Raw genomic sequence first — 6003 nt, 5'->3', positions numbered from 1 at the left:
AATCTCATGATTCAAGAAAGTCAACCTGCTCTTTATGAAGAATTCAGGAAATTGAATCTTGAGCTTGTTCCCCAAGGCTACCTTGCAAACTTGGTGATCACGCAAACTCTTGAAGATAAGATCCGAAAAGGACAGCTGCAAGATATTTGCAGCAAGAACATCAAAGAGAATATGCACAAGCCCAAGTACAAGTCTTTCTCTCTCGATGATCAAGGAACTCTCTTCTTCCAAGGTCGTTTTGTTGTTCCGAATGATCCAGACCTGAGAAACCTCATTCTCAAAGAAGCTCACGACACTCCTCTTTCTATCCATCCTGGCAGCACAAAGATGTATCTCGATATCAAGTCTACCTATTGGTGGACTAGGATGAAAAGGGATGTTGCTCGCTATGTCTCAGAATGTGATGTCTGTCGCCGTGTCAAAGCAGAACATCAGAGACCTGCCGGTGTCCTCCAACCCCAGAAAATTCCTGAGTGGAAATGGGATAAGATTGAGATGGACTTTGTGACTAGTTTTCCAAAGTCTCGAAAAGGCAATGATGCTATCTTCGTGGTGATCGACCGTCTTTCTAAGGTTGCTCACTTCCTTCCTGTCAAAGAAACAATATCTGCTAGTCAGTTGGCTGAGCTCTACACTGCAAAGATTGTTTCTCTTCATGGTGTTCCCTTGGAAATAAGCTCTGATCGCGGAAGTATCTTCACTTCCAAGTTTTGGGCAAGCTTTCAGAAAGCTATGGGAACTAATCTGCTCTTCAGCACAGCTTACCATCCGCAAACAAGTGGGCAAGTCGAAAGAGTCAATCAGATTCTCGAGGACATGCTCCGTGCCTGTGTTATCTCCTTCGGCATGAAATGGGAAGAATGCCTTCCATTCGCTGAGTTCTCTTACAACAACAGCTATCAAGCCAGTTTGGGCATGGCACCCTTCGAAGCTCTCTATGGTCGCAAATGCAGAACACCTCTGAACTGGTCTGAAACTGGTGAAAGGCAAATCTTTGGCCCCGATGTCATCAACGAGGCTGAAGAAAAGGTGCGAATCATTCGTGACAATCTGAAGATAGCACAATCTCGGCAGAAAAGCTATTATGATAGCAAGCACTGTGATATGTTATATCAGCATGGTGATCAAGCCTACCTCCGTGTTACTCCTATGAGGGGCACTCATCGCTTCGGTATCAAAGGCAAGCTGGCGCCAAGATACATTGGTCCTTTCAAAGTTCTAGCAAAGCGTGGTGAAGTCGCTTACCTCCTTGAACTCCCTGAGAAGCTCTCAAAAGTGCACGATGTCTTCCACGTGTCACAGCTCAAGAAGTGCTTCAAAGATCCGGGCCGTGCAGTTGATCACGAGTCCATTGACCTCCAAGAAGACCTCTCCTACAAAGAGCATCCCGTTCGGATTCTTGATGAAGCTGAACGTCGAACTCGCAACAAGTCTGTCAAGTTCCTCAAGGTGCAGTGGTCGCACCATTCCGATAAAGAAGCAACTTGGGAGCGGGAAGATCAACTCCGTTCCGAGTACCCGTCGTTTTTCTCTTCTTCCTGAGAATCTCGGGGCGCGATTCCTTCAAGGGGGGGCGTTTGTAACATCCCAAGAGTAACACCTTAGTCATTTTTACCTTTCTTGCATTGTTATCATATCATCATGTTGCATTCATGCATATCACCACCTTTGGCTTTTATAAATTGCATTTGGTTTTGGTTTTATTCTTGTTTGTTTCTTGTTCTCCTTCTTCCTCTCTCTTGGTTCATCCCCTCACTCTTGTGATGTTCCAAGAAAAGCTCAAGCCTAAACCTTCCACCACTTGATCTATATTTCAAATAGGTCCTGCAAAATTCTTATATGGTTGATATAAACCTACCTCTCCTCCCTATTTTTGCAATGCACATGTTTTATGATCTTGAGATGGTCTACCTTCTCAAATGGATGAGCCATTAAGATTTACCAAATATCTTATCTTCTCTTTTTTTTTCTCTATGACCCACTCGTCTTCCTTTCTTCTTTTAATCTCAACCACCATAGTTGGTATATAAGGTTGAGCTTTCCTGATATTCAAATTCCATCTTTCAAATTTCAAATTCTTCTCTTCTCATATTTCAGAAAATTATTTGAAGGGAGAAAAGAATATAAAAGCAGAAAACAGAAAAAGATAAAAAGAAAATAGGAAAAGCTAACCTAACCTACGTATCTACCCCGGCCTCCCTTTCTTCTTCGTCTCCGGCACCTCCTCTGCCGTTTGTTCCTCGTCGTCGACACCTCCAGGGTGAGCAGCCGCATGCCCTGACCTTCCTACTTGTTTTCCTTGCTTCATCTGGTCCGAGTTGAGAAGAAACGAGATCAAAACGAAAATCGAGTAGAAAAACGCCCAGTCTTGTTTCTGCTCGCTGACACCATCTTTCGACGCATCTCACCGCCAGCACATGCCACTCCAGCTTGCTTTCTTCACACCGTTGGAAAGCTGAGACGAAGGGCTACAACTTTTGTTTTGGAATCACTCAATTTCCTTGCCTGTAGACGACGCCACCTTCGATCAAACATCTGTGCAGAATCTGTTTTCAGTTTCGCTGTTTCTCGCCCACGTTGCGGTACCATCTTCCCGGCGTTTTTCCCGGCGATACAAGCCTCTCCAGCACGAGTTCTTTGTAACTATAGATGCACAACGTCTCAGGCTTCATCTCAGTTTTCGAATCAACCAAAACGGAGCAACACACACGACGCCACCTTCGTTCAAAGTCGGCTCCAGAAAACAGTTTATGTTTTCAGTTTTCAGTTTCAGTTTTGCTGTTTCGTCGGCCCAACTTCCGGCGAGCTTCTCCGGCGTTACCGTGCACCGTTTCCAACCCTTCCTGTCTTTTTCGAATCTTGGCATATCCATCTTTCTTAAGCTCCTTTGTTTCACTAAAATAGGTGCCCAGATTCGTCGCGGCGAGCGCTTAAAAATCTGTGCAAAAACGCGTCTACAGGAAATCGCTAGTGTCAACCTTCAGTTTCTAGTGTTCAAAAATTCAGTTTCAGCTTTTCCAAATCAGATGGTTTCAAAATTGTTTCATATTTGCACTTCTACAAATCCAATTTTGACAAATGAGATGTCCATTTTGATCAGCTCTTCATGATCTATCCATATATGAACTCTGATTTGGTTTTTGGATAAATTAAATTGGGACATAATTAAAATCTGAATTAATTTAAGTAATATGGCATAACTCATATCTTCAATTCTACAATTCCAAATTGTGCAAATTATATATCCATTTTCATCAGAAAAGTGAGAGGACTTCATATCTTGCATCCTCATGCATCATTGGCATCATCTCTGAATTTTCCAAATTAAATATGCAACATGAACAAAAACTATATGTGAGGGTGTTTATCATTTCAAGTGAATTATGAGCACCCCATTTAATTTTGCTTTGCACCAATCATCTTGCCATGTCATCATGCATCATATTGCGCATTCCACTTGTATTGATTTGTGCTATACTTTCCTTGTATGTGCTATTTGATTCTTCTCGAGTAGACGCCGACGCAGAGCAGTACGAGCAGGAGTACGAGTTCCCCCTGGAGGATCGTGTCGGTGCTTCTACCTCTGATCCGACAGGCGAGCCCACCCCTTCACCTATTTTACATTTACATGCTCTTTTGATCTATTGCTATCCTTATGTTGCGATTCTGTTGTGTCACGTGTCCTATCCACCTGTTACCTATATCTCCGAGATACACCTCCTCGCCCTACCTATTGTTTGTTGTTTGCCAGCTTTGCGAGTCGTAGGCGAGTTTAGGGTTTTCTGTTGATATCTCGAAATGTTCGGGATATCTTGATGGGATGTTGACACATGCACTACCTTTTCAAAATGATGATGATAACTTTTGCTACAACTTAAAATTGCTAAGGGATATAATATGCAGAGGCATCTGTGAGCCCCTTTGCTAAAGCATCGGAACTTTGACTTGCTAATGTCCCCTAGGACCTGAGTTCTTGTTATCTGTTTCTAAGACTGAGCGCGCTAACCACACGTGGGAGGATTTATCGGGACCCCCCATCACCCATTACCTTTTCTCAAGTCTGTTGAAAAGGGGGCCACAACATTGGTTTTATTTGGTGCACGCATATTTATTACTGTTGCCTTCGGGTGTTTACTTCCTGTTGCCTTCGGGTGGTTTATTTCTGTACTGCACTGCATAATTGCTAGACGACTTATCTAGTGCTTGGCCGTTAGTGCCCGCCTAGACGCCTACGCAACCTCTGGGTCCGTCTCGGAGTACGGCCGAACTTCGTCACGGGTAGCTTAGTTGGGTGGCCCCCCTAGGCATTCTTGCAGATCTGGGAACGGTCTTGTTGTGAGACTCCGCCGTAATTAAGCGGGTTCGAGCATGCGTGTATGGTAACATTGGTGCACCCCTGCAGGGTTAAATCTTATCGATAAGCCGTGTCCGCGGTTATGGACGACTTGGAGCTGTTTAACTCGATCATAGAACAACTTACACCTAAAGTTGTCGCTAATAACTTGCTAATTACTTGCGTAGTAAGTTAGCCCTATTATAATGGAATGGATATAAAATTGTCAACTGTGTGAGTGCCTTGTTAGTACCTCTTGGCTAAGGGGGATCGCAATGGCAGGGTTTTGTTTGAAGAGTATAGAACTGCTAGATTATGCACTCTCTCACCTTCTCTATTAGACGGATGTTGTAGCGTGTCTCTATTGGTTAGTGCTTTGCTGCCGCTAAACTCCACCATATAGCCGGGCGAAGTTTACACCGCCCACCAGCAAGCATAGCTGGTCTTGTCTCGCAAGTACGTGCCAACGGTACTTACCCTCGTTTTTCTTCCTCTTTTTCCGGAACACGCTTTTCGACAAACAGGTACGACAGATGATGATCAGTACGCAGGTGGCTACTTTGTCGAGTTCACGGATGACGACTTTGTTGCGTAGCAGGATCGTTCCTAAGGCAGCAGCCTGTGGCTTGTTGGTTATGGAAACACCGCTTGATTATCTTCAGGACTCTTAGTCCAATTTGGATCTTGTCTGTACCCAGACTATTTGGCTATCTTATGTATGATGTAATGTTGGGACATGTGTCCTCTGAGTGTCATTTGGATCTTGCTCATTAGAGCGTTGCTATATATGAACTTTATTTCCATCTTTTGTGTCGTACATAGTCATGTTGTGATATTCAAGCTGTATTCTACCCTCGTATCCTGTGCACAGTGTGTGTATGTGTGAAGTGCACAGGAAGGTGAAGCACTCAGGCTTGGAAAGCCTATCGTGAGCCTCTGAGGTGGGTGTTGTGTGCATGGGCGTGTCGAGCTGTTACTTGGCCTACCCATATGCTTGGGAATGCGAGGCGACCTCACGGTCCTTTGTAGTGACCTCGTGCACATAAACCCCTCTTACCTGCACGCTCTAGGTTTTCCTACTCCTGGGGCTTACAGACTTGGTATCAGAACAGGACTGCCTTTAGGATCCCCTTTGCAGCGGACGAAGTTGTGTCTAGAAACTCATACTTTAGTAGCTACATAGGAAAAATTGTGCGCGAGAGTAGGAATTCTGCTTTTATTTCTTACCCCACCCACCCTCCCTCTGGTAAGGACGTGCAACGGTTTTACTCTATTCTTATCTTGTTTCATCTAGGCTTGGACGTGTTTGTGGGAAACCATAGTGCCATAGGGAAAAATGTTTTGAAAATTTTCTGTACTATGGTTGCTTCGTTATCATCCTTTGTCAATTTCCACATATAATCTCTTCCTTTGCAATTGTTAGTATTTTCATGCTAACATGTTCTTTCGTTGTTTCGTTGCTATCTTGGTTCATCTGTTGTTCCGGCGCAACCCACCTACGTGCCTCGTCCGAAGGTTTTGTTTCCCGCCCTCCCACCCCTCTTTCTGTTCCACGGAGATCTCAAGTTCAGCAAAAGTTCTGTTTCAGCTTCATCAGGATCCTTGATCTATACACCTTCTCAAACACCTTCCGTTCAGCTCTTTGCTTTGAATCCTAGTTCTCTTCCAGA

General features: G+C 44.2%; 1 long non-coding RNA gene across 2 annotated transcripts; it reads left to right on the top strand.

Annotated features, from left to right (window-relative positions):
- Positions 1-2213: 2213 nt before the first annotated feature.
- Positions 2214-5138, top strand: LOC139830667 (uncharacterized). Of its 2 annotated transcripts, XR_011743714.1 has the most exons (3): positions 2214-2260; positions 3515-3595; positions 4858-5138. It is a non-coding gene; the product is annotated as an uncharacterized lncRNA (long non-coding RNA). The 2 variants fall into 2 exon arrangements; XR_011743711.1 differs by having other exon boundaries at positions 3515-5138.
- The last annotated feature ends 865 nt before the right edge of the window (positions 5139-6003 follow it).

This window comes from Lolium perenne, chromosome 1 (assembly GCF_019359855.2).
Source record: "Lolium perenne isolate Kyuss_39 chromosome 1, Kyuss_2.0, whole genome shotgun sequence".
Lineage (NCBI taxonomy): Eukaryota > Viridiplantae > Streptophyta > Magnoliopsida > Poales > Poaceae > Lolium > Lolium perenne.
The sequence above is the reverse complement of the archived record's forward strand: the minus strand, read 5'-3'. Positions and strand labels throughout refer to the sequence as shown.